This window comes from Theobroma cacao, chromosome 5 (assembly GCF_053813885.1).
Source record: "Theobroma cacao isolate CCN51 chromosome 5, ASM5381388v1, whole genome shotgun sequence".
NCBI classification, from domain to species: domain Eukaryota; kingdom Viridiplantae; phylum Streptophyta; class Magnoliopsida; order Malvales; family Malvaceae; genus Theobroma; species Theobroma cacao.
This window is the reverse complement of record NC_142643.1, coordinates 14079690-14085401: the sequence shown is the minus strand read 5'-3', so window position 1 is coordinate 14085401 and position 5712 is coordinate 14079690.

The following is a 5712-nucleotide window of genomic DNA, read 5'->3' as shown; positions in this document are numbered from 1 at the left end:
CATGCACAGACATCTCAAAGGATTCACTAGCAAATGGCACCACCGATTGGAGCATTTCTTTATGCTTACTACAACTTCTCACCTTCACTAGGTCCTCAACAAGTCCATGGGCAAGTCGGATCAAACTTAGGAGTGAATCCTACTGAACCAATACAAGTCCCTGATTTAGATGATCTAAAAGAGCAAGAGAGATTAAAGAGGAATTCATTCGAGATAGCAGAAAATGACAAGGTTGAGAAAAAGTATGATTTACTAGAAGAACATCTTCATGTTGTGGAAGGAGTGGACAAGTTCGAAACTATGGATGCAACTGAGTTATGTTTGGTCCCCGATATGGTAATTCCTACCAAATTTAAGGTGCTGAAATTTGAGAAATATGATGAGACAAAATGCCCAATGGCACACATTACCATGTACTGTCGAAAAATGGCTACATAATCACATGACAATAAGTTGTTAATTCACTTTTTCTAAGACAACCTAACTGGATAAGCCACAAGATGTTATGTACAACTTGATCGGAGTCATGTCAAAACTTAGAAGGATTTGGCGAGAGCCTTTGTGGCACAATACAAGCAAGTTGCTGAGTTAGCTCCTAACCGCTTGTCACTTCAGACCATGGAAAAAAAAGACTAGAGAGAGTTTCAAGGAGTATGCCCAAAGATGGAGAGATGTAACAGCACAAGTTTAGCCACCCTTGAAAAATAAGGAGATGACTGTATGGTTGATAAATACATTTAGGGCTTCTTTTTATGAAATGGTTGATTGGCAATGCCACCAAAAAATTTACAAATATGGTCCTATCAGGTGAAATAATAAAAGGATCAATCAAGAATGGTAAAATTGAGGGGATCAAAACCACTATCTCAAATAAAAGGACTACATTCAAGAGAAAGGAAACGGATGTACAAGCAGTTCCTTATATTGGCCAACACACCCACAATTTCAATCCTTACCATCTATACCCTTCGTATCAACCTTTCTATCCAAGTATAGGCAACATTGCCTAGAACCCCTATATCATCAACCTGCCCACAACCAGCATTTCAAACCAATGTTCTCCCACAAACTCCAGCACCAAAACCCATATCTTCAGCCAACAACTCTAGTAATGGTTAGAAAGGATGCAAAAATACCTAAGAAAAAACTCAATTCAATCCTATCCTGATTTCTTACACTGCCTTATTACCGTAACATATTGAAAATTGATTTCTTGCTCACACCCTGATAGAACCACTCAAACCTCATTTTCTAAAATGGTATGACCAAAATACACAATGTTATTATCATTCTGGGATTCAATGACACTTCACAAAGAATTGTACTACGTTGAAGCATAACATCCAAGCACTTATTAAGGCAGGACTCATAAATTTTGCTAAAAAAGACAATTCAAATGTTTATGGGAATTCTTTACCTGACCATGGAAGGCCAATAATAAATGCCATACATGAAGAGATGACATGAAGGGTGAAAAAGAGTGTTGATGAGATTCAAACACTAATGGATAGAGTGTTCGAGGCTTTACTCAAAGTAAATGCCATTGCTCCAAAACCGATAGACATAAAAAAATTGGGGCATAATCTCAATCTTTCTTGCAAATTTTATGTGAGTGTCGTTAGACATTCTATCCAAAATTGTGATGGCTTTTGTTGTAAGTTGCAAAAGATGATAGATTTGTCAATAATTGAATTTTATGTAGAAGGTGAAGAGGTTTTGGTTAGAACCAGAAATGAAGATTCTTTAACTAAAGTGGGATCAAGTTCATCTAGCATGAGTAAACCTAAACCTCTCACTATCTTTTATAAAGAAAAAAAGAGTCCTGATGAACTATAAGTTCCCTAATATTGTCAAAAATGGTATCACCATTGAAATTCTCAACCCGTTCCTGCAAAAGAGTGAGAAGGTTGTTCCTTGGAATTATGAATATAATATTTTAGGTACAACCTCCCTTACTCCCCAAGTATCTTCTGTAGACCTAACTAGAGTGGGAGGTACAACGAGAAGTGGGCGACGTTACTCTCCTAAAATAGCAGAAAAGGTTGAAAAAGGAAAAAGAAAACAGGGGGAAGAAGATCCGAAGAAAGAAAATACCCTTCTCAAGGACCATATTACTAAACCTAAAGTTGCTCGAAACAATGAGGTCAAAAAACTTATCATGGAGAAAGAAACAAACGAGTTCCTCAAATTCATCAAACACAGTGAGCATAGTGTAGTAAAGCAATTAACAAGAATGCTTGCTCGCATCTCGTTGCTATCTATGCTTTTGAATTCAAAAGCACACAAGAATGCACTACTCAAAGTTTGAATCAAGCTTACATGGCTCATGATATATCAATTGAAAAGTTGGACCATATTGTGGGGAATATCATAGTGGGGAACTTCATTGCCTTTAGTGATGAGCAAATTCCATCAGGTGGTCACGAAAGTAATAAGGCTCTCCATATAACCATCAAGTGCAACAACCATGCCTTACCCAGAGTGTTGATTGACAATGGTTTGGCCTTGAACATTGTACCTCGTTCTATATTGACAAGGTTGCCAATTATTATATCTTATATGAGGGCTAGTCACATGATAGTTACAGCTTTCAATGGCACCAGACAAGAAGTGGTAGGTGATATTAAAATACCAGTGAAAATCAGTCTTTGCATCTTTGATATCCAATTCCAAGTGATGAACATTACCCCATCTTATAATTGCCTACTAAGGTGCCCGTACAATTAGGAGAAAAGCTAACCAATTGGACAGTCATGAAGTTAACTGTCATCTTTAAGTTTTGGGAAATGTAATGAACAATCTCACCTCAATGCCTATGCTCAAGGGCATTAGAAGTAATTTCTTGCTTAAATGGGGCTTTCTATTACTTTAATCATTCAAATAAATGACAAAGCATGATGTGTTCTATTGTTCATCAACCTTTTTTTTTTTTGCACATTTTCTTTTCATTTATTCTTTTAGCCAATAAATATTTGCCTATACACATGTGTCTAATTTCACCTCTTTGTAAGTCTTTAAATAATAAACATGAAGACAACATAGAGAACAATTTGAATTTTGATTTGGAGAAAATTTTGAGCATTGATGAATTGAAAAATAAAGAGGAAGCGGATGACAATAACTTACCCCCTGATTTGTTGAGATTGTTAGAACAAGAGGAAATGAGATTTTACCTCATCGAGAACTCACCAAAATAATTAACTTAAGAAATGGGGAAGATAAGAAAGAGGTTAAGATTGATACTTCACTATCATTTAGTGAACGACAAAAGTTGGAAAAGTTACCTCGTAAGTATGTGGATGTGTTTGCTTGGTCATACCAAGATATGCCAAGTTTTAATACTGACATTATTGTCCACAAGTTATCTTTGAAATGGGGATTGCAAGATGGTTAAGCAAAAATTAAGGTGGATGAAGCCAGACATGTTGTTGAAGATTAAAGAAGAGGTAAAGAAACAATTTGATGATGGGTTCTTAGAGGTGGCCAAGTATCCTGAATGGGTAGCCAATATAATCTCGATTCCTAAAAAGGATGGAAAAGTTCAAATGTGTGTAGATTACAGGGATTTGAACAGAGCAAGCTCAAAAGATAATTTTCGTTTACCACATATTGAAACTCTTATGGACAATACAGTAAAACATTCTTTATTCTTGTTCATGGATGGTTTAGCTGGGTATAATTAGATTAAGATGGCACCCAAAGATATGGGAAAGACAATGTTCGTAACCATATGGGGAATGTTCTGTTACAAAGTTATGCCATTCAGACTAAAAAATGCAGGCACTACTTACCAAAGAGCCATGGTAACTTTGTTCCATGATATGATGTATAAAGAAATAGATATATATGTGGATGACATGATTGCAAAATCTCGTAAGGAAGGGGATCATACTATTACTCTTAAGAAATTGTTCGAAAGATTACGGAAGTTTTAACTTAAGTTGAATCTTGTAAAATGTACTTTTAGTGTTACTTCTGGAAAATTGTTGAGGTTCGTAGTAAGTGAAAAAGGGATCGAAGTAGACTCCGACAAAATTCAAGCTATTCAAGGATTGCAACATCCCAAAACACAAAAAGAAGTGAGAGGATTCTTAAAGAGGTTGAATTACATTGCTCGATTTATATTCCAACTCACTTTCAAATGTGATTTGATTTTCAAACTACTTCAGAAGCAAGACTAGGGAGAATGGAATAAAGAATGCCAAACTGCTTTTGATTAAATCAAGGAGTATCTCGCAAATCTACTGGTGTTGGTACTACCAACAGCTAGAAGACCTCTTATTTTGTATTTGACCGTGCATTAGAATTCCATGGGATGCGCATTAGGGCACTATGATGAAACAGGCAAGAGAGAACAGGCCATGTACTACTTAAGCAAGAAATTCACAAAGCATGAATCCAAGTACCCTACGCTCAAAAAGATGTGTTGTGCCTAGCATAGACTATTTAGAGACTCCGGCAATATATGTTGTATCATACAACGTGGTTGGTGGCAAACTTGGATCCCATCAAATATATTTTTGAAAAACCTTTTTTTTCTGGAAGAATAGCACAATGGCAAGTTCTACTGTTTGAGTATGATATTGTGTATGTGTCCCAAAAATCAATCAAAGGGAGCGTTATTGCTAATTTCTGTACAGATCGAGCCATTGAGGATTATGAGCTTATAAGTTGCAATTTTCTAGACAAAGATTTGATGACCATTTTGCATATAGGAAAGGAGGGTCCCAATGAACTTAGTCTTTTGAAGATTTATTTTGATAGAACATCCAATGCTTTAGGGCACAGAATTGGAGCAATATTGATTTATCCAGATGGAAAGTATTATCTAGCCACCGTAACATTAAATTTTAGCTGTACTAATGACATGGCCGAGTATAAGGCATTAGTGATCGGATTACAAGCAACAGTCGACATGAAGGTCGACATAATAGAAGTCGATGGAGATTCTGCTTTAGTGATTTGTCAAATGCAAGGTGAATGGGAAACTAGATATTCTAAACTAATTCCATATCAAAAGCTAGTTACAAAATTAGGTAAAAAGTTCAAGCAAATCAGTTTCAATCATTTGCCTCAAGAAGAGAACCAAATTACTGATGCTTTAGCCACCCTTGTAGCAATGTTCAAAATAAATGATAGGGCTACATACGTCCTTTTAATTTGGGAATTCGAGGAGTCTCTGCACCTTGCTTGAATGTTGAAGAAGAACTTGATGGAAAACCATGGTACCATGATATCATGCAATATATTAAGCACTAGGTGTATCTTGAGAATGCCACAAAAAATGACAAGCAATTTCTCAGAAAGTTAGCAATAGTTTTTTTCCTCAATGGAAACGGACTCTACAAAAGAAATTGAGACCAAATTCTCCTTAGATGTGTGGATGTAGTTGAAACCAGTAAAATAATGGAAGAAGTCCATGAAGGATCATGTAGAGGTCATGCCAATGGACATATGTTGGCCAGAAAAATTATGAGAGCTAGATATAATTGGTTGACATTGGAAGCAGATTGTATAAATTTTACTTGGAAGTGCCACAAATGCCAAATTTATGCTGATAAAATCCATGCTCCACCATCTCCATTACACGTCTTCACAACACCGTGGCCTTTTTCAATATGGGGAATGGATGTGATTGGGCTCATCACTCGAAAGGCTTCTAATAGACATCGATTTCTATTGGTGGCCATCGATTACTTCACAAAATGGGTA